Here is a 23,893-nt window from a genome sequence, read left to right on the forward strand (position 1 = left end):
TTATTTGTAGAAACATAGGAGCCATTTTCTGTTATGTCTGTCAGTCATACTATTGAATATTCAGTGTAACAGAAGTGCAAAGGTGGTACAAATTAATATTTCTTAGTAGGCGAATAAGGTGCTTCGAGTGATTTTTGTTCTATTTCAATCTGAGTTTTCTATTATGAAGAGTTTAATTCATTCCTGCTGCTGGTCCAGATCCTCTGATTCAGATATGCAAAAGTTTTATATTGTACACAGTCCAATTTAGTCATTTTCACTCATGAGATAAGTAAAACTTGTCTGTGTGTTTAGCTATGGTAATTACTTCTACAGTAGAAGGAAATGGGTAAAGGATGACCTGACAGTTGTTACTTGAGGCCACTTATCAACTAAATCTGTTTGTTTCAGTTTTTAAGGCTATCAGTGAGTATCCATGCTCTGATGAAAAAATAGACTGCTCTTGATGAACGTTATTAATAACCTCAGACCTGTTTATTAGTGGGCATGTTTCTTGTCAATTCTAGCACTAGAAACTTTTCTCTTTCATCTGAAAACCTTGATTCTGTAGAGTTTGATAACCTGTGTCCATGTGAGTGGGGTTTTCTCAACCTGATATGCAGCATCTAAAAGAAGTAGCCTCTCTGTGAGAATCCCCATCTCTGTTTCTGTCTCATACACATCTAAAATCAGAGTGATTGGTGTCCAGGAAACTTGCAACCTTCAACTGGAATACAATCTTTTCAATGTGCTTTCCCAAAAATATGATGCTCCCCCTTCCAAGGCCTCTTGTTATAAAGCTGTGAGTGGAAATCCCCAGCCTAGCCTTTAATTCCAGCTGGACAATTATAGTCCACAGTTCTCTTCATTATAGTGATGTGGCCTGGTGGGACTACCAGTTCTAGCATAAATGCTCAAAGTGTATACCATAGCTCATGGAGATACGTTAGTATCACCAGTGGTCAGCAACCTTTCCACAGTGGAGATGAGGAGGGATAGCTCAGTGGTTTGAGCATGGGGCTGCTAAACCCAAGGATGTGAGTTTAATCCTTGAGGAGCCCATTTAGGGGTCTGGGGCAAATATATTTTAAAAAAAAACCAAACCAAAACAAAAAATCTGTCAGGGATGATGTGTGGTCCTGCCAAGAAGGCAGGGGACTGGACTCAAGGACCTCTTTGAGATGTGAGTGCTGAAATTTGACCTTTTGACCTCTGTCTATGATCCAAGTATCGGTGATACTTTTTAAAGTCACAAACAGTCCAACTTGCAACAGCTTCATTAATATAAAGATGCTGAGGTTTATCATATAGGTGTTGGTTGGTAGCATTAGCTGGGCTTTTGTTAATCTACAGGTGGCACAGCTTTGAGCATGCTCCCTTTTTCATGGGGGAGGAAGGGTGTGGCTGAGCTCCTACTCATCTGCTGATGAAAATCAGCGGGCATGCCACTCCTGGCATGCATGCTGTAGTTGCTGACCCCTGCTTTAGTTCTATGTCTCATACCAGTGTTGCTGATATGCAGATGCTAGTATAAGGAATATGGTATATTCTGTTGCTGGACTGCTTGAAAAAGAGCATTTATTTATGATCAGAAATTAAAAATAGTATTTTCCCCTTACATATTGCCACAGTTGTGTTTGTTTTCTGTGCAAGAGATTGAGAGTGAAAACCAATATATTATGCTTTCTAAAGAGAATTTTTAGTAACAGTGTTCAAGTTTCAAAAACGTTAAAATTACGAAATTTTCAGGTTTTGTTTCTTAATTATGCAAACCTGGAAAATATTTAATGACAAACTATTTTTTCACTTAAAGAACCAGTTTTAGGGTGAAAATTTGATCAGCTCTAATACCTACTGTTTAAAAACAAGGGCAGTTGCAAATTGGTCTTCTGACCATTTCTGAAGTCAGCGTATCCCAATACAGCACAAATCTGAGCCTTACTTTAAATTCTGATTTCAATGCTGGTAAAACTTACTTAGGGCAGCTGTGAAAAATTGGGTGTGTTTATAGTTGACAGCTTTGGACGTAATGATTTTTAAAAATGCCAAGATGTCAAAACAACTATGGAAAAGACTGAAGTGTACCAGCATGTAACAGTGCATTTCCAGTATGACTGTTGCTTATTTTCTTCAATTTAATAATCCTGTCTTCCCGAGTATGACGTGTTTCATTGTATATAATATTTTACTGTCGCTCCACCAGGCATTAAAAAAAAAATTAAAAATATCTTGAGAAAACCAAATCCCTTTATTTCAAAGACAAATTAGATTGATGTATCTTACTGTTCTCTATAGAGTTCTTCATAAGCACATTGCTTCTTGAAGGGATACCAGACATTTTGTATTCAACAGGAATGTGCATATATTCATTAAGCTGTATTTTGTAAAACTTACTGACAGGGACATTTGATTGTGCCTTTGTTCTTTAGTTTGTCAGTATTGATAAATGAAGAAAATGTTGGTAACTGTGAGAGGTGTTTGATGTTTATAGAATAAGGGAAAATGGTGGAAAACCTGATTTGTTTGTAAAAATAGAAGTTAGTGACAGTAAAGAAAGAAGAGCACTACAAATAAAGAGAGAGAGCATATTTTTTTTCAGTATGTGCTATTGAATATCCACTTCAAAAATAAATGCTGCTCAGTACCAGAATTCAACTGCTAGTTGGAAAGAAAATATGCTGTTTAATATGTCTGAACAAAGGAAGGTTCATGTAGATTTCTGTCACTTTTGTGGTAGAGAACTAGGAAGGAGAAGCTGCACCTGGGAAGGAAAATGTGACATTTTCTCAAACTGTGCTTGCAAACCAAGTTCCACTTACTTGTGACTCCTAAATAAGATGCTGTGTGCTGTGGATGTATGATTGTCCTGTATGGTTCCATTCATTTCTTGAACATTTTCAGTAGTGCAACTATTTCAGCTGTGGAATAATTCATAATGTTATTTAAATAGTCATTATGGAGCTTCATTGTTAACACCCATATGAGATGAATGAGCACAGGTCTCCTCCCTCAGAGCTATTGTTTCAGGCTGTCTGCAGATTCATTTGAACTTACTGGGATGCATAACAGCAAATTCACATTTTGAAGGCAATGTTCACAAATATAAGGTCCAGAGAATTAAGTTTAAAAATAAACATTGGCCTCTAGAAGCCAAGAGAGCAACATCTATGAAAAGTACTGGCGCAAAAGGTCATCCCAGTTCAGTCCATGTGTGCGCTTGCTAACGTACAGTAAACACTATAGTCTGAGCCTGGGAATAGAGAGGAAGGATTCGGAAACCAAGAAAGTATAGTGAGACAAAGATAAGAGGGGAAAGGTAAGATTAGAGGCTGTTGGTAAAGCACAGGTTACCCTTTTGGTCACTTAGTCTTCTGTTACTCCTCATGGTACGTGTAACTTACACCACTTTTGCAGGGATATTTTGCTGATTTTTTTTTTCACATTAGCTTTAGTAAGATTTCTCTTGAGCCGCATCTATGCGTGCCGGCAACTTTGAAGTAGCCGCGCCAACTTCGAAATAACGCCTGCCACGTCTACACGGGGTAAGCGCTATTTCGAAGTTGACATCGACGTAAGGCGGCGAGACGTCGAAGTCACTATCCCCATCGGGGATGGGAATAGCGCCCTACTTCAATGGTGAACGTCAAAGTAGGGCATGTGTAGCCAATCCGTGTCCCGCAACATCGAAAGTGCGGGGTCCGCCATGGCGGCCATCAGCTGAGGGGTTGAGAGACGCTCTCTCCAGCTCCTGAGCTCTATGGTCGCCGCGTGCAGCGGCCCCTTAAACTCCCCGCCCCCTGCCTTCCTGTGCAGGAAGCTGAGAGCGCGTGCAGGCAGCAGCATTGCCACATGGCTAGCCTGCTCACGCCTCTGCAGCCCCAAGCCACCCCCCCACTGTGATGGCTGCCCGCCAGCCCCCCAAGCGCCCCCAGGGCACCCCCCTCCCCCAAGGGGAGCCAGGGCTCCCAGGCATCCAGCCAGCCTGGGAAAAGGCAGCAGGGCCCCTCCTGGACGGAGGCCGAGCTTTGGGACCTGCTGCGGCTCTGGAGCGAGGAGGAGGTGCTCCAGGTAATGGGGAGCAAGAGGCGGAATGCGGATGCGTTCACTCGGCTGGCCGAGGGCCTGGCCACCCAGGGTGACCCTGCCCGCACTCCTGACCACGTCAGGGGTAAGGTTAAGGAGCTGCGGCAGGGTTACGCCCAGGCCCAGGATGCAGCCAGCCGATCTGGGGCTGCCCCCGCCACTTGCCCCTTTTACAGGGAGCTCAGGGCCATCCTGGGCCCCCAGTACACCTCCTCCCCTCCGGCCACTCTTGACACCTCGGCCGACCAGCCCCAGCAGGCCCCGGAGGCGGAGTCTGCCCCGGAGGCAAGCCCCGCACCCCAGGGCCCCCCCCAGGAGCCTACCCCTGGGGCACCGGAGGAGGAGGAGGAGGGGGAATCCTCCTCCAGCGACGGGGAGCTGCACATCATCCTGCCATCCTGGAGCTCCAGCCGGGTGTCTGCCGAAAGGGTGTCCCCCGACTGTGGGAGCGGAGCATCAGGTATGTACCCCCCTGGTGCACATCCCCCGGGGTTGAGGGGCAGGGACAAGAGACATGACCAGGGCCCTCCACGTGCCCAGATGACCATGGCCCCAAGGACAGCAGTGGCATGTCCCTCAGAAGAGTGCATCAGCCCCTGCCCCCCAGCATGACAGTGCCATGCCCCATCCCTGGGGATGGGGGGAGTGGAACCTAGGGTCCCCCAGGGGGGGAGGGTGTGGGACACCCATCAGCAAGAGCAGCAGCATCTCCCAGGGATGGGGATGGGGAACCAGCAGCAGAGGGGTGGGGGGACAAGGGCCACGGCTTGGGGGCCACACTAACGGCTGTGTCCACTCTTCTTCCCCGCCCCCCGTGTTCCGCAGCTGCACCATCGGAGGGCCCAGAGAGCGCTGGCGAGGTGTCCGTGGTCCCGGAGAGCCCACTGGGGCCATCGCTGCAGGCCAACCCCTCGGCGGAGCACCAACCAGCCCCAGGGCGGGGCTGATGGCAGAGCCACCACCACCAGAGGACGGCGACGGACCCTCAGCTGCTCGTGACCCTCCGGTGTCAGCTGGAGGTGTCGGAGCGGCGCCTGCGGGTGGATGAGCGGCGGCTGGAACTTCAAGAGTGGGCGCTGGCCTGGCGCCAGGAGGCATGGGGGTCCTTTATGCGCGCTTTCGAGCGCATAGCAGACTACCTGGCCCCCCATGCCGCGCCACCCACCACTCTGCCGGCCCTGCCCGCTCTGTCTGCCGTTCCACCCGCTGCTCTGACTGCCCTCCCACCGCCGTCCACCACCCTGGGGCCTTCTGCCGAGGGGGACCTGGGGCCTGCTGACACCCGCCAGCCATACCTGCCGGTTCGCCCGGCCCCCAGCCAGCCTCGGCCAGGGCTGAGGCCGAGGTGAGGGTCGTGCCCGCCAACCCTGGGCGCCGGACAGTAGAGGGCTGCGGGGCCCAGGACGTGGCCCCTCCCCTGTACATATCCCCCGTCATACCTATTTGTTGTATATAGTTTGTGTTACACCCCTGCTCTGTTTTATATGGTATCTGCCCCACCATGTAAATAGTTCCCCTGTTTTGTTTTGCGCTCTCTCTCTCTATTTATTTGTACTATTAATAATAAGAAAAATCACCGGTTTTGGTTTCAAAACCAACAGGTCTATTTTTATTTGCAAGAAAAGGCGGGGGGTGTGCTCTTGGGTGCTCTGTGTTGTGGGGGATGGGGGAGGTGCAGTGGGGGGCCTGCCAGAGTTCACCCCGCGGCCTGGTCAAAATGGGCCCGCAGGGCCTCCCGGATGTGGATCCCCTCGGGGTCCACCTGGCGACTGGGGGCAGCGGGTGGCTGCATGTCAGCCCTGCCATCCTCCACAGCCCAGCCCTGAAAGAATGCCTCCCCCTTGCTCTCGACCAGGTTGTGGAGTGCGCTGCACGTGCCCACAATCTGGGGGATGTTGGTGGGGCCTGCATCAAGGCGGGTGAGGAGACACCTCCAGCGCCCTTTGAGGCGGCCAAAAGTGCGTTCAACCACCTGGCGTGCATGGTTCAAGTGCGTGTTGAAACGCTCCTGGCTGGCTGACAGATGGCCCGTGTAAGGGTGCATGAGCCAGGGCCGGAGGGGGTATGCCGCGTCTGCGATGAGGCAGAGGGGCATGGTGGTGTCCCCCACAGGGATCTCCCTCTGGGGGATGTAGGACCCCGCCTCCAGCCGGCGGCACAGGCCCGAATTCCTGAACACCCAGGCGTCCTGGGTGCTGCCAGGCCAGCCAACATAAATGTCCAGGAAGCGGCCCCGGCTGTCCACCAAGGCCCGGAGGACCACAGAATGGTAGCCCTTCCTGTTCAGGAAGCATCCTCCGCTGTGCTCCGGAGCACGGATGGGGATATGGGTCCCATCCAGAGCCCCGAAGCAATTTGGGAAGCCCAGGCTGGCAAACCCCGCGATGGCGGCATCCAGGTCCCCAAGCCGCACGAGCCTGTGGAGGAGCAGGGCATTGATGGCACAGATGACCTGCAGGGGAAGGACATGGGAGAGCACCAGTGAGGGGTGTGCAGGGTGTGTCTGGACCTCCCCCCACAGGGCTCCCTACCCCCTCCTTCCTCGTGGGTCCTCTTACCTCCATGAGGACAGCCCCGACGGTGGCCTTGCCCATGCCAAACTGCTGCCCCACAGATCGGTAGCTGTCTGGAGCGGCCAGCTTCCAGACAGCGATGCTGACCCGTTTCTCGACGCTGAGGGCACGCTGCATGAATGTGTTCTGGCGCCTCAGTGCAGGGGGGAGCCACTGGCAGAGCTCCAGGAATGTCTGCCGGCTCATGCGGAAATTCTGGAGCCAGCGGTCATTGTCCCACTCGCCAAGCACCAGTCGGTGCTCGTGGGGTAGTGCCACAGCTGGCGGCATGTGCAGCGGGGCTGCGGAGGACAGCAAGGTCTGAGGCTGCTTCCTCCTCCCCTGGGGGCAGCTCCTCTTCTGTGAATAAAAGGTGGTCAGCTGCCTCCTGCATAGCATTGAGCAGGGCAAGCACTGCTCCTGCAGGGGCGGCTGTGTGGACCTCTGGTGGCGGCGGCTGCTGCTGCTGGGGGTCCATACTGCTTCGATGGGTGTGCATGCCTGTGGCTCTGCAGACCGCGTGCTGTGCAGGCTGAGTGTGTCTGGGAGGGGCCCTTTAAGGGAGTGGCTAGCTGTTGCCCCGGAAGTGCTAGTCCGCCCTGTGACCCTGTCTGTAGCTGTTCCTGGCACCCGTATTTCGATGTGTGCAGCTTTGGCGTGTAGATGCTCCCCTGCAGTGCCTACTTCGATGTGGTGCTGCCCAACGTCAACGTTGAATGTTGATGGCACCAGCCCTGGAGGACATGTAGACGCTATTCATCGAAATAGCTTATTTCGATGTCACTAGATTGAAATAAGCTATTTCGATGTAGCATACACGTGTAGACGTAGCTTTTGTGATTTGTATATGTCCCATTTCTGAAGCACTGACAATTATGGGGATCAAATAAGAGGATGCAGAAATGTAGTTCTTTTTCTTCATGCCCCTTTATGGTCAATTCTAAACATTCATGTTTGCCTTCTCTACATTTGATGTAAACAGCTAGATCATCCTGAAAATTGTCATATTTATAGAGATTTCTTGAATACCTAGCTTAGAGTAATAATGAGGGTGCGGGGGGAGTTATTTTTATCATTGTTCTTGTCTGTGTGTGTTTATGCATGTTTCAGCTCAGCTCCTTATCCCTGGCTGTCCCCTTTCCCGTGCAGAACACTTAAACATGACCATATATGCCCTTTGAACACATGTTCATGCACACAGTTGGGAGTATAGATTAAAGGAGGAGTTTTGCTGTAAGGGGTTCTCCTACCCTCTCATCTCAGGATGAAGATCCCACTAGGGCACATCCTGTTGATCTTGAGGTTTAGATAGTTCTCCAGTGCCATGCCACCACTCTTGGGGCCCGTGTGATTTGTCTCTTCTACCTGCTTATTTCCCACGCATCTCCTATGCACTGGTGGGTTCAGTGCAGAAAGCTCATCAGACACCTGAAGATCTACCACTAGACCAAAGGTGACAATAGGAAGCCCAGCAACTCTATCTGCATACAGAGTATCCAGCCATGTATTTACCATTGCTGTGTGCATGGAGCTTTTAGTATTGCAGGACATTCTTCTAAGAAGAGAAACTTTGATTTTAGTTTTTGCTTTTTTTAAAGACCAGTGCAAATATATGGGTGCACAAGGCACCCTTTATTTTCTGTGCTTCTCTGGTCCCAGCCCTACCTAATGACAGGCACACCTTTTGGTTGCTTGTACAGAGCCTGCCTGAAAACCAGCAGTGTCTTCAGCCAACTCCATGGGACAATTCTTGCTCCCCTTCCCCACCAGGGTTGCTAACCCACAGAAATTTCATTTATGGACAAACAGCGAAAAAAATTATGGACAGACACATTTTTTTAGGGACATAATTTATATACTATATTAAGACAATATAAATGGCCAAAAGTGAAAAGTAGTCATTATCATTCATATATCACAAGATTTAACTTACTTTCATTTAATTAGTCGTGGTCCTGGATGTTTAAACAACATGGATGCTTCAGTTCTTCTGCAAGCAAAATCTTTTCCAGTTTTGGAATTGAATCAGGAAACCAATCAGCAACATTATCTGAGATGATGTCCATAAAACTCAGTAGAAGGTTTAGTCTGGCTAAGAAGGTTGCTAATTTTAGTTCACATTCTGTGACCATTTCTTGTCATTAGCAGCAAACTTTAGCAACAAAACTCATAATTCCAGGGCTAGATCTCCTTGCAGACATCAAGCTTTGGCGCTTATCACTTGCAGCATGATTATGAACATCTCACACTCCACCAAAAGCCATGTTGAACACCTTTTTACACCAACACATTTGGCGCTGTGCTTGCTTGCATTGTCTACATAAATCTAATCTTTGAACTCACTGTCTAGTCATTTGGATGAAAACACGCATGCTCTACCTTTTGATTTCTTAGTAACTGGCTCTTCATCAGGAGATAAATTGCCAATGTGCTGACTCTAACTTCGTAGGATAATGTAGACGATAACATCACGTGGCTCATGTGATTCACATGATATCACCTCAACCATTCAGGTGAAAAAAACAAATGTCCAATTTCCGCTGCTCTGCAGTAAAATGGCTGAAGCAGCACAGAAGAATTTTAATTTCTGTAAAATAATTGCTGGTTTTTGAAATTTTACTTCACTATTATGAAATTTGTGGACATCTAAATTTTTTTAAGGACTTTGCAGTCATATCCAATTTTGGCTAATTTTTTTTTATGGATTTTCTGTAAATTTACTTACAGTTGACAACCCTGTTCCGCACCCAGGATGATGTGCAGGTCACATCCCAGAGGCAGTTGGCTGCATTGGCAGCCAAGCAGGTTTGTAGGCAGCATCAGCTTGCCTTCAGCTTGCTAAATGCACACACTGTCACCATCTGCAGCTGCTAAAATTATAATTAATCCTTCCACCAGGTGCTCTGTGGTCAGGGGATGGTCTCACAAGCCAGGGTAATAGTGTAAGTGAGAAGTGGGCACAAATGCCCCCATTGAAAATCATGTTATTTGGAGGAAATACGGTTACTGTTTGTCCAAACAGGTAAATGTAAAATCTCCTCATTGCCCTGGTATTATGCATCTTTCCCATACATCCCACATTAGTGTTCATGAACCTGCTCTATGCAGTTGTCATATTCACGTACTCTTTGTGTTAGGCAAACTATGGACATTTGAGTGTCATCAGTGTTCCCAGCACAGCAGTTTTGAGATCACCATTATCTGAAAGTTGCCTGTTACCAATAGTAAACTGATTATCCACTCACCTGTGGCAGTTTGGGATAGCTAGCTTCCAGGCTGCAATAATAACTGGCTACTGGGCTGGCATGGCATCCTTCAGTTGCGGTCCTGGCACTGGAGATAATCTCCTCATACAGATCCATGAGAGTAGTGTTCATTATGAGAAAATTCTGGAGCAATAGCTGATAACGTAGGCAGTGTGAGCCCATCACACTGTGCTAGTTGTCCTGCACCAGAAACAAGTGTATGTATAGGCGACCTCAACAATTGTAGCAGACAACAGATGTCCTCTGTCCACCTTGAATGGATACTACCTAGGAAATGCTGCTGAAACGTCAGTCACCATCTTCTGGACCCTATTGGAAAAACAGTTCGTTCACAAATAGAAACTTCTCATTCCATAGTGCTGGGTCCATGACATGGCCTGAGCTGGAACAGAAGTACGTGTAGAATGTGAAGGGCTGAAAGTGCCACTGCTAAAGGCTATAAATAACCCTTTCACCCCCATCCCTTCCCCAACACACAATATACCTATCACATGTGGTATGTCTGATCCAAAACACAAAGTGCCTTAACATCTATGTGGGTGAAACCAGAGGATCACTGTGCTCTTGAATGAACTCTCACCGAAAAATAACAGAAGGCAGAAATACCCTGTCACCTGTGGGTGAACACTTTTTCCAAAGTGATCTCTCTCTCTCTCAGCCTTCATCGTCAAAGGAAACCTGCAAAACACTTTATAAGACAAGTTTAAATTAATAACTTTCTCAGACACTGAAAATGGTGATCTTAATAAAGACCCTGGATTTACGCCTAACTACAAAAATGCATAACTCACTAATTCCCCTTTGGCTGCGTCTACACGTGCACGCTACTTCGAAGTAGCGGCAGTAACTTCGAAATAGCGCCCGTCACGTCTACACGTGTTGGGCGCTATTTCGAAGTTGAAATCGACGTTAGGCGGCGAGACGTCGAAGTCGCTAACCCCATGAGCGGATGGGAATAGCGCCCTACTTCGACGTTCAACATCGAAGTAGGGACGTGTAGACGATCCGCGTCCCGCAACATCGAAATAGCGGGGTCCTCCATGGCGGCCATCAGCTGGGGGGTTGACAGATACTCTCTCTCCAGCCCTTGCGGGGCTCTGTGGTAACCGTGGGCAGCAGCCCTTAGCCCAGGGCTTCTGGCTGCTGCTGCTGCAGCTGGGGGTCCGTGCTGCATATACAGGGTCTGCAACTAGTTGTTGGCTCTGTGTATCTTGCACTGTTTAATGAAAGTGTGTCTGGGAGGGGCCCTTTAAGGGAGCGACTTGCTGTTGAGTCCGCCCCGTGACGCTGTCTGCAGCTGTGCCTGGCTCCCTTATTTCGATGTGTGCTACTGTGCCGTGTAGACGTTCCCTCGCTGTGCCTATTTCGATGTTGGGCTGAGCAACGTCGAAGTTGAACATCGACGTTGCCAGCCCTGGAGGACGTGTAGACGTTATTCATCGAAATAGCCTATTTCGATGTCGCAACATCGAAATAAGCTATTTCGAAGTTGGGTGCACGTGTAGACGTAGCCTTTCTGTCCTGGGACTTTAGGGATGTTAATGGGTTACGTCACCTTGAATGGTCCCTTAGATTAGAATATATATTAATTACTTAAGTTAAAGAATACAGTTTATCTTATGTTTAGCTGTGAAATTTGGAATACATTCTCCAGGTCTGCAGAAGAGCTTTGTGTAGCAAAAAAGCTCATCTCTCTCACCAACAGAAGTTGGGCTAATGCAAGTTATTACTGCATCAACTTGTATTTCTAACCTCCTGGGACTGACAAGGCTACAGCCACATTGCATTTTGCTAATTGTGTGTTTGCTCGTTAAAAACACATCTGTATGGAGGGTACAATACACCAACCAATTCCTCTGGGGTGGGGACTCAATTTAATGAGGTACTAAAAACCCTGGGATATGCCCCCAGAAACCCTAGAGCAAAACATATGCAGGGTTAACATTGATGTGAGTAGCTGGGCCTGGGACATGTGCAGCTCTATAGCATGTATATTTGGCAGTGGGTTTGACAAGCACATGTGCATATATGCCCGAGCCAGAACATTCTCTCTCTGAAGTGTGTGTATCCTCAGAAATCCTCAAGACAGAGTGGTAGGCAAACTGAGGAAGCCACCAGATAAGTGTCAGTACAGAATAAGGACCATTTATACCTGTCTGGCAATTGAACTATTCATCTTTCCTGCTTTGTCTTTCTTTTCCTGTTCCTTTTCATGTCAGTTAAGACTTTTTGTCTGTGTGTTTCCTTTTTTTCTCCCACATTTTCTAGTTCTAACTGTTCAGTCCTTTTTCTTCTTTAACAACTGTATAGTAAAACTAATTTGTTTTGTCAAACGTGTTATGCACTACATAGTGCTGATAGATGCATTACTAGGTCACAATCAGGAAAATTTATAGAGCCGTTAGATACTAATTGAGAGTTAATGCTCTGCACAGGCACATGTCTTAACATGTCTGTTTTCAGGACAAAACTATATGGAGCCATATTTTGGAATCCTTAATAAAATTGCTATTTTTAATCTTGTGGATAAAATGGCAAACTAAAATAATGCCCTTGATTGATGCAGAGTTTTCCACTTTATACTGCTGTTCTGCTCAAAGTCAAATGCAGAATGTGGCTCAAATGTTTGTTGTCATTTTTTTTGAAGGAGCTTTTTATATTCTGTCCCATACCACTAGCCATTTTACATACTGAATGTACTGGTTTTGTTCTGTCATTACCGACAGTTATGGTAAAATTACTATTCTGAAACTTGCTGTTTGCTGGAAATATCTTGCATTATTTTTGAATTCTTATAAGCAAGTTTACTTAAAAAGCTTTAGTAGTTCATCCTACTAGTCATTATTATCTTATATAAGCTATGTTGTTGTTCACATAGCTGCAAAGGTCAATATTTTAACCTTTATTTCCAAATGGAAGTTTAACAGAATGTTTATGCTCTGCTCTTGTGCCCAAACTGTTGACTTTCATGGAAATATTTTTAATGTCTGTGGTTTTCTTTTTCAGGTTTTGATGACAGAACTTGAAGCAGGCTTTGGAAACATGCTTCTACAAACTTGGTGAAGACCTGCTACAAACAAGTATTGTATAGGATAGCTCCAGAGTTGGTCTGAAATTAGTTGGTTAGTGATTTAAATTTTTATGACTATTTGTTGTAATTTTGTAGTTCTCAAATCCCCTGAAAAATTTCAGTTGTCTTTAAGGGATTATTATGATTAAATGTTTGTATGATAAATTTTCAGTAATGTATGTAGTGTTTGTATGGGAAAATAAAGATCTGCATGATCTATACAATGGTTTAGAGAGAAAATGGAGAAGTTTAATTTCAGAGTAGACATAGTTGTGAGTGTGCACAAGCATCTAGACAGGGGATTTAAGATATAGTTCTGTATCTGGGCCCCGATCTTTCAAATACTAGCTTAACTTTGCTCCTATAAGTAGTCTCCTTTATTCAAACTGAAATTATTCAAGGTAGTAACATTAAGTACATGAGTAAACATCAGGGCTGTAGAGGATGAAATCCTGGCCGCACTAAAGTTAATGACAAAACTCCATTGACTTCATTGTGGCCTGGGTTTCTCCCAGAATGCTTGTGAGGAATACACATACAGTTTCAAAAATATGTATATTCATATAACTAAGAAATTATTAGGTGTTTTGGAGTTACTCAGGTCTCAAAAGTTGGGTCATACCTTCTGATACTTGAAAATGTGCTAGTGGAGATGAAGACTGTAAAATAAGAAGATTTAGAAAATTTTATTCATCCAAAAGGATTTACAGAATTAAATAATCTTGTTCTTTTATATCTGAAGAGGAACAGGTTTTTCAAATATACGGATTTGACAAATACACTTTATTTGATCTATGAGACACTTACAAGATTTAGTGTGGAAAGGAAGAATTGATCTTATGAAATAAAAACTAGAGTCGTGTCCACGTTGTAGTTGTCCCCCTAGGCAAAGATGGGATTTGGCAGTAACTGGTTGTTCCTTAATAGATGAGTAATTGGACATGGGTGAGACTTTACTTTTGGGGACAGGATTGGGGATATAAATGGATTAGCAGGCTGGAAACAGAATGTGCATTGGGGCAAAAGGGAAGAAGGATTCTTTTGAAGATGGGGTTTACTTTTGAAAGAGCAGTGTCTAGACTGGTTTTCTTCTTTCGAAAGAAGCGATTCTGAAATAAGAATATGCAAATGAGGTGTCCGGTAGGCCAATTTATACCTCATTTGCATTTTTGATTTACCTCATTTGCGTACCTCTTTTGAAAGAGGAATGCAAGTGTAGACACAGCCTAAGTGGGTTAGAAGCTATGCCAGAATAGCTTATTTCAAAATGCTGCTGCTATACACACACTGCATTTTGAAACAACTGTGAGCATTTACACACAATAGCCTGTTTCAAAATGTAGCTACTGGACACACTATGGCTTATTTTGAAATAGGCTCTATTCCCTGTCTATACAGCCCCATTTTGAAATAGGCTGACATAGGTGCTATTCCTCGTGGAATGAGGTTTACCTGTTTCAAAATAAAGAAGTCAACCGATATTTCAAAATTATTTTGAAATAGAGGTTGCATTGTGTAGATTATAGCAAAGTTTATTTCGACATAGGCTGTGTCTACACTAGCAAGTTCTTTCGAAAGAAGGGGGATCTTTTGGAAGAGCCCATGGAGCGTCTACACACAAAAAGCGTTCTTTTGACCGTAAATTGAAGGAATGTGATGCTCCTTTCAAAATCACTCTTCCTTTCCCGTTTCAGGAAGCGTGCCCCCTTTTGAAAGCTTCTTTCGAAAGTAAATATGTGTAGAAACTCCTCAGGGCCCTTCTTTCGAAAAAACAGTCTTCATTTTTGATCTGTGGCCTGCTCTTTCAAAAGAGTTGGGGGCTGTGTAGATGCTCTCTGACAAAAGAGCAGCACACTCATTTGAGCTGCTTTTTTGTGCGTCGACACACTCTTTCGAAGGAAGCTCTTTCAGAAGAGATCTTCCAGAAGAGCTTCTTTCGAAAGATTTCTGCAGTGTATACATAGCCATAGTGTACCCTTCTCGTTTGCAAGAAGCAGCACCATGTTTAGTGTTTTATATAGCAGCGTGTTTTATACAGCAGCATGCTTTAATGCTTATCAGGTAGTGAGTCAACCTTTTTTGGGGAAAATAACTAAAAAGTACAAATACAAAAAATGAGTAAACATGAGTAAAATTGATTTAAATCAAAGTTTTCTGTTTGCTGATTTAAGACGTGATTAAAATTGGTGATTTAAATCGACTTTATTGTAATCAATCCACTCTCATAAAAGGTCTGGAGGGGAGGGAGGGGGTCCTCAGACAGAGAGAGCTCAAGTTTCTTGCCCAGGGCTCACAGGGAGATCATTTCAGAGCTGGGAGTAGACTCTCAGTCCTTTGCTGCCAGAATTCTCGCTGTAATGCAGCTGGTGCAAAGGATTCTGGAGTGTACTTTTGTCTGATTGTTTCTCCCTCATGCTTACAGATTTTGTTTCTCTGCCTCTCTTCACTTCTCTCTTGATTTCTCTCCTATGGATCTGTTCCCTCTTCATTTTGTATTTTGTTATATAATTTGTTTTTCTTCCTTCTTTATTTTGCCTTTTCACATCTTTAGTGTTTTTCTGCCCCCTTTAATTCATTTTGGGGGTCTGTGGGGCAGCAGCAGCAGTGTGTGCTACATGGAAAGAGTTGAGGATTACAGATGGAAATTCATTAGACACACTTTCTCTGACCTAGAAGTTCCTGTTACAGTTGGAGAACAGGTGGCCTTGGTTCCTCTGTGAACCTATAGCCCTGGAATGGGAGCAAAATAGCCCTTTGCTCCTTCCTTCCAGCAGTGCCCTCTCCCAAAAGGAGATGAGTTGCTCTTCTTCTCTAGCTGAGCTATGCAACACCCTCAGATACTAAGAATTACGATCTGTTCGGTTTTACAGAAATACAGTGAGCCAAAAGGAAAGCACTAAGTAATGTATGACTTCTTTGGCTTAGTTCATTTTCCATTGCTCCCGAGAATGACTGACGGTATGCACACAGCTGCTTGGGCACCGCCCAGTGACAAAATGATTCCTCACAAATAGCAAACCTATAAAGCCATCAGTATTCAGGCTGAAGTGTCTGGAATGCCAAGCACTGAGGCAGCCAAATTCTCTGGATCTTGTCATTTTGCCCAAGATTCCAGGAAGGAAAGATTACATTTGTGCACACATTCTTTGACAATCTACCACTCGGCTCATTAAGCATGAAGTATTTGTAAACTGAACCTTCAGTGGACATATGAATTTGTGGTTTTTTTATTCTTTAGTAACAGTGTGTAAAAGTGCACTCCCATTTGATGATTTGTCTGAAGTACTTTCAACATGAATGGGATGCACCGTAGTATTTACGACATACAAATTGGTCAGGTACCTGAAAGACAAAGTAAAATATATTGTTGTGTCCGGTTGATCTCAGTTTATTTTGCCATAGTTTTGGTGGAGTGCCTGGTTGGCAATCTCTTTTGAAAGGATTCAAGTCATTGTGGCAGAGAGTAGCTGTACCTTCTAGTTGGTGGGGAAAGTGGATGTGATCAGCTAGTGTGGCTCTAAATTAATAGCTCTGACTTTTTGAGAAGGGGCATAGGCAGCTTAGCCAGAGAATCTCCCAATTCAGCAGCTTCCCACAGAGTTTTCTACTTGCATAGGTTGGGCAGGAATAAAACGGTACCCACCTGCTAGAAGTTGAATAGAAGGTGATGATACCTTTTCTTCAATGGGGTGAACTCCTCACTGGCCATAGGTGATTTAGTTGGCATGGGAGGTGCACTTAGTCTGTTATTTTTAAAAAATATTAGTTGGGAAAAGACTGGTGTTTCGCACAGGGAGCACTTGTTTGTTTAAGTCAAATGCAGATTAAGAAATGACTTGTTTGGTCATAGATGCAGTGATTGTCCAGAAAATGGTGTTGTCAGCCTTTACTGTGCACTAGCAGTATTATATTGCTAGACATTATTAAGTGAAGAATCTCGTCATTTTTGAGAGGAAAATCTGTGTTTCATTTGTGCAAAACAACAGAAGAGTAGAAAATTTGGCTTTGTAACCTCGGAAATGTAACTGGTATATTTTTTTTCTGTACCTAAATCTGAAATATTAAATAAAAGAGTAGTATTAAATTGTGACCAATTGACAGAAGCCAGGAAATTCAAATTTAGGACTGAAACATGGTTGTCTTAGAGAATCAGATGAAGAGTACGTTTCGGCAGCTTTTCAGAGAGCATATTAATATCCTCAGCTGACTTTTTGCTGTCTTGTAATTCTTTTGTAATCTGTCCTCAGTTTTCTATGTGGAGTCTACCCTGTAGTCACAAGACTGAATCCTAACCCTCATTTGGGCCATTATGCTTTCTCCAGCTGTGTATGGTGTTCAGAAAAATGGCAGATTGTCCTGTGTAGCTGATTCCTACACCACCTCCAACCACTTCTTGCCCACTGGTTTAAGGGTGGTCCTCAGGAGTGAGGCAAATGAGGGGAGGCCAGAACACAGAACTGTAGTCTGTGCACCAGTTCGTTAGGGCCGTATCCAACTGGATATGACTTTTGAAGAAAGTTGAGAGTGCTGCAGTCAACGGTAGGGGCTGAAACAGACCCCAATCAGTCCCATAATAGGGAAGCTGAAAACAGCTTTTTTGTTCCCGCATATTCAGCTGTACCAAGCACTTACCTTGCGTTGTGATCCAAACAATGTCATCTCAGTTCACTGGGTTCTGGTACACCTGGGGATTGAGGCAATACTATATATTAGTTAATGCCCATGGACATAGTAGTTTTGAACGTTTGTTTAGATGAAGGATCAATTTCTGCAGTTTTCCCATTATTTGTAATTTACCCTTTGCCTTCTAAAATAGGTAACTTTTTTCTATCAGAGAATATATTTCTGCTGTGATTTACCCTCGTTTAACAAATCTGTGTAAAAATATTAACTTGGTAACATTATTTATCCCATGCTGTATTTTCTGGATTAGGTGTTGCACATGTTTGTATCTGTTAGCAATGCTAGAAAGTGTGTTTAGAGTGGATGATTACAAGCTGCAATACTTTGTTTGGCAATTTGAGTCCGAAAGCAATTCTTCCCTTTGATTCACAGGAACAATTGTGAGCGAGTGACGGTGAAATATGCCATATTTTATCAACTAGAATACTCTACTATAAATTGACGATATCAGTACTGTGTTATGCAACTGGCAGACTTTAAATTAGAGCACTAAATAGGAAATTTGCAATTGTCTTAGTTAGTATTGCTTACCATTTATGGTTCTAGTGAAACCAAATGCTGATTTCATTTTGCACTAAGAAAGGTAAAGGAAAATGAGCAGTCTTTCTAATTCTGCAACTTGATGATTAAGGTATGTGTACTGTAAATGTATGGTACTGTTATGATGCAAGTGAATTCAGCTCACCTAGTAAAATGCAGATAGCTGGACTACTATTAGGGTGACCATACCTCCCTATCCCAATTATGGGACAGGGCAATATGCGGGGGGAGGGGCATTTCCTCCCGGCTCCATCTAGCCCTGGGGAGCCGGGGAGGAGGTGGCAGCTGCTGGCGCTCCCTGGGAGCCCAGGGAAGTGGCAGCCACCAGCCCTCCCCTAGAGCCTGGGGGAAGCTACAGTCCCTGGTGCTCCCCGGCATCCCTGGGGAAGCCACAGCCACCAGCCCTCCCCTGGAGCCCAGGGGAAGCTGCAGCCCCCAGCGCTTCCTGGAAGCCCAGGGGAAGCTGCAGCCCCCAGCGCTTTCTGGGAGCCCTGAGAAAGTGGCAGGGATGCAGCAGCTGCCCATGCTCCCCCTGCTTTCCTGAGGCTCGGGGAAATGACTTCTGTTAGCAGCTGTGCTTACACTGCTGCTAGAGGAAAAGGTCAGTGGAGGGGGGAGGACCCAAATACGGGACAATGAGTCCCTTTTAAAAAAGAAGTTGGGACTCCTTTTTGGCATCTCAAATTCGGAAGCGTCCTGCCCAATATGGGACAGATGGTCGCCTTGACTACTATGTAAGTTTGCCAATCATAAATATTTCTGAATGATAGTCTATGCAGACTGAAGGATGCCTACGTTTTGTAAATAGTTGCTGGGTTTCATCGTATACATGCATGCATGCTGATGCAGGTAATACAGTATATTTATACATTCAATATGGATGGGAAAAAGCTTTTGACATGACCATTCAAGGAACTGATACAAAATAGCTGCCTAACAGGTGTATTGTCTACCAATTCTATTGCACCTCTGTACTCTGTATGTGGGGATATTTTGGGGCCATTTCTTAAAATCGAGTGCAAGTATGCATATACAAACACTACATATTTACTATACAGATATTGATCCTGTAGTCTTTCTATATTGTGACTCCCATGTAACACAGTTATATATGTTGATATTTAATTATGTTAAGACTGTGCCCACATTATTCTAGCTTTAGTGGTAATATAGAACACCAAATAATACTCCTGTTCTGCCTCAAGATAGGATTCTAAGAATAGCGTGCCAAAAATAGTTCTCTAGGGCTCCATCTACAGTACAGTGATCTTTTGAAAGACGTTCTTCTGGAAGATCTCTTCCAAAAAACACCTTTTGAAAGAACAAATTCACACACAAAACAAACGAACAGATCGAAAGATCAATCCACTCTTTTGATAGAAAGCATCCACACAGTCCCTGCTCTTTCAAAAGAACAGGCCAGGGATAGCTCTTTCAAAAAAAAAAAAAAAAAAAAAAAAAAAAAAAAAAGCTCACAGCCCATCTACACATGCTTTTTTTCGACAGAAGCTTTCAAAAAGAGACACTCTTCCTGATCTGGTAGCAGAAGATGGCTTCCGGAAGAAAAGTCACGTTCTGTCAATTTCAGATCGAAAGAGTTCATTTTGTGTGCTCCACGTGTCCTTTCAAAAAAGGGCCTAACTTTTCTGAAGAACTTGCTAGTGCAGACGTGGCCTAGCAGTAAATCACTTCAATGAGTATGAGCCATTGCTAATGTCAGCTTTTTGAATGGCTTAACTATTTCTGCCTTTAGCTACTTCAAGAGACAGTTTTCAAAGTTGAAAATGTAAATATGATGTGATTTGTTTGTTGTAATGTGATCTAATAGGGACAGTAGATAGAGGCAAGGATAAATTATGCAATTTTTAAAAATTGCAAAATTGAGCTATTTTCTTGAGAAATTCTCTACCTACAGATTTCTGAGAAATTGGGCATTTTTATCCTTGAAAATAGGGATATAAAGTGGGCTTACAAGATAATCCAGTTATGGAAAGCCTAATGTATCACCATAATTATTGTTATATTAGCAGAAAGTTTTCATGTATTTACTTGGAAGTGTTTTTCCTTTAAAACCATTATTTTAAAAAGGTCATTCCAAAGTTTGGAAATCACTGGTGGTCTGGGTCTATGGTAAAGAATAAGTTCTCGCTTAATATGGCAGATATATTCTGACCCTACATGGGAAAGAACCAAGATTGATTATATTCACAAAATAAAATTCTTCATAGTTTTCTAAATATGCTGCTTATCTTAAAATCAATGCAATTATTTGCTAGTCACACACACACTAATGAGTCCTGATAGTCTAAATCAGCCCATTCTGAAGAACTTTACTATCATCTCTATTATTACCCTGGCATTTTCCCTAACAGGAAGTAATTACTCTGGTGTTTATACATGTAAAGCAAAATGCTCTTGGATTTTTTAATACATTCAATTTCAGGTTACCATTAATTTAATTGTATTTAATTAGTAAGACTATAAAAGAGCCATTGCATTTTTGCAAGCCTGTTTTCTAAACTGAAATCCCTAAGAGACGGGGGAAATTGATTGTGTTTAAAGAACAGCTAAATAGGTTAGGGGACAAAAGAAGACTATTGTACTCAGAATAAGGGATGGGTTTCCAAATGAAGGCTGCTTATTCTATATATGAATGAGCTCTTAGGAAAACATTTACAAAGTGTAGCTTAAAAAAGTTAGGCTATTAATATGGTTATTGTTTTTCAGGGTTGGAATCAATGTTAACCATATGCATCCATTAACCAATAATGAAAATAAAATATTTACAGTGCCTTTTTTATTTAAAAAAAAAGGGGGGTGGGGGCAGCAGTGGGTGGAAGCTGGTATTCAGCCTGCTTCCCATCCTCCCACCCCATAGTCAGTCCCATGTCTGGGGCTGCCAAGGTTCCAGTACTCCATACCAGGAAGTACCAGCACAAAAAAAGCACTGAATATTTACATTAGTAAATCCTTTAAACTGTAAAATTTTGAAATGTTTTTAAGATGTCAAGTGATACTGGTTTATAAAAACTCAGTGATCTTACAATTATAATTCCAAAAATTGTGGGTATATATTTATTTTGAAAAAATAAATGAACTAGAATGTTAAATAGTAGATACCTTTAACTGTGCAAGGTGGGTTGTTGTTTTTTTTTATTTTTTTTTAAGCTTGGTAGAGTGCTGGATAAGAATCTCTCTTTACTTGCAAGCCAGACCTAGCTGCAGCAGTAGCAAGGATAAGGAGCATGTATCTAGCTGGAGAGATTTCTGGCCTAAGGCTATTTCAGGCAGGAAAATGGATATTCTAGTTTGGGGGGCGGGTGGGGAAGGCGCTACTGGGCGATGTTAAGCAATTTGTAGACAGCTGCATGCACAGCCTTTTTGGACAGTATGGTTAAGTGGACAAGTCAAATCTCAGCAGGACCTCAGGGAGTAGGCTGCTAGTATTTCAGCTTCCCATGAAAATTTTGGCAGATGTGGGTCTGATGCCAGAGCAATCTCATCTTGCAAAGTGGCTCTCTGTATGATTTTCTGATATGGCTTCTACAACTAATTTTATTGGCTCTTCCTGAGTGGTTGCCACCCACAGGCAAACATTTTTTAAAAAATCAAGTTTTTGAAACCAGAATTCCACAGCTGCCTATTTTCTGTATTTTCCTCTATTGACATACTTGTGAATAAGTAAAGGGGTTTTGGTTTTTTTTGTAGAATTGCCCCAACCCTCTTACTTGAGTTATTCAGTGACACAAGCGGTAGATTATAACCTAAAAAAAAAACAAAATGTAGTTGATGACAAATTGCAGTACTACAAGCAACATATTGAGGTACCAGTGGATGAATCAGGTAAAAGCAGGAGTTTGATTAAAAAAAAGTTGAAACTGTCTACTTTCAAAAAAGAATCAGTATTGAAGGGGAAACATTTGTAGGAGTGTGGCCCAGAGCCTTCATGAAGCATTGTGTCGATACACCTGGGCTACTCCTACATGAGAGGCTTTTCCTGGAAAAACCGGGAGCGTCTGCTTGCAAACTGTGCTTTGTCGACAGTTTGTCAACAAAACCTGGCACATCTGCTGGCAGCGTTATACCTCTCCCCATTCAGGTGTAATGCCTCTCTTGGCAGTGTTCTGTCAACAAAACAGCCATGTAGATGTTCTGGGGCCTTTTTACTGACAGACAGGGCTTCCACTTAACCAGGAAGCTCAGTTTGTAGAGCTTCCCAGTCAATGGTTCTGTGGAGAGTGGGCAGGGCAGCCTGGCCACTCTCCATTGACACAGCAGATTGGTCTTTCAATCTGCTTTTGTACCTAGATGCAATCTGTCAACAGAAGTTTTGTCGGGAAATCTCTTCCAACAGTGATTTCTGTCAACAGAGGCTTTTCGTGCAGATGCAGCCCTAGAGTTTTAGGTGCTTCCAAGGTGCTGTCAGTATCACCGTGTTATCTAAACACAGAAGTATCTGTGTATATCTTGGAAATACGGACTCTTTGCAAGGAACTAAACAAAGAAATAGTCAGACAGTTCTTTGCCTTCAGTGGAGCTATGCTGAATTTCACCAGCAGAGGATTTGGCTCAATACATTTAACTGCAAGAAAACTTAACTTAAAGTACTGATATGTTTCCAGATTCACATTCCACCAAATAATGTAGTAGACTTGTAAACCATTTGGCACAGGGACACTGTTTCTTTGTATTTATACAGAATGTAGTACAATGAGGCCTCTGGACTGTGCAATAGTTAATGTTGCTAAAAAGTCTTTTTTTTTTATTTAATATCTATTTTGTAGCATGCATTACCATGGAACACATTCATTTTAATTAAGGCTTGGTCTACACAAGGCAGGTAAGTTGGTAGTAGATATGCCATTCTAGCTACAGCCATTGTGTAGGCAGTATTGACTTATCTGCAATCGACTTACCTGGCCATCCTCACTGAAGAAGGTCGACATGAGAAACAGAACTGCTGAAACTCAATTGCTGATTGGTGGATTTCATGTGTCTCTATCAGGTGTGCAAAATCAAACCCCGGAAGATAGACGTTGAGCAGGGTCAATCTTCTGGGTAACGTAGACATGGCATAAGGTTTATCATGTTAGTTTGTGCATCTTGAAAGGTGCTTGCATAATTAGTTCCACGAAATGGATATGGTTCTGATCCCACACTTGCTTAGGTCAGGAATAACTCATGCAATTAGTAGAGCTGCACCAGTTTTATATTAATACAGTTGAGATCAGAATCAAGTTCAGTGACTTCAGTGGAGATTTTCAGATTAAAAGTCATCATTTCAAAAAGCCCCAAATTACAGCATTATACGACACTCTGTATCACAACAACTTTAAAGGAATATGTTGTTATTTGAGTGTAAATGTTACAGGATTCAAATGACAAAAACGAAAAACAAGAGCCCATCAGCACTTACAGCAATGATAAAAGTTGATTTTATTCTCATCATGAGAGCTTGCAGTGGGAATATTGTGCATTGTCTTAGCTCAGACATTATTTCCAATAAATATGGAAATAATGGCTCACAGTGCTGCAACCTGTTAGGTGATCTCATGGGAAATCTCATAAGATCACGTGATGGGATTGAAATTAATCCATGTCCCCACTGTATTTATACACTATGCCATTGTTTTTCTGCCTGCTCACAGAGAAAGGTAAGCACTATGGTCCTAAATTCTCCCAATAGGAAATAAATTTCTTGTATTAAAGCAAGCAACAGA

General features: G+C 43.7%; 1 protein-coding gene across 15 annotated transcripts in view; it reads left to right on the forward strand.

The window, feature by feature from the left end:
* ENOX1 (ecto-NOX disulfide-thiol exchanger 1) overlaps positions 1-23,893 on the forward strand; it is a 514,187-nt gene that overhangs the window by 90,173 nt on the left and 400,121 nt on the right. For all 15 annotated transcript variants that reach the window (XM_074988353.1, XM_074988361.1, XM_074988362.1 and 12 more), the window contains exon 2: positions 12,887-13,002. The gene's annotated coding sequence lies outside the window, so the exon portion shown is untranslated. The remainder of the gene's footprint in view (positions 1-12,886; positions 13,003-23,893) is intronic.

This window comes from Carettochelys insculpta, chromosome 1 (assembly GCF_033958435.1).
Source record: "Carettochelys insculpta isolate YL-2023 chromosome 1, ASM3395843v1, whole genome shotgun sequence".
Classification (NCBI taxonomy): Eukaryota; Metazoa; Chordata; order Testudines; family Carettochelyidae; genus Carettochelys; species Carettochelys insculpta.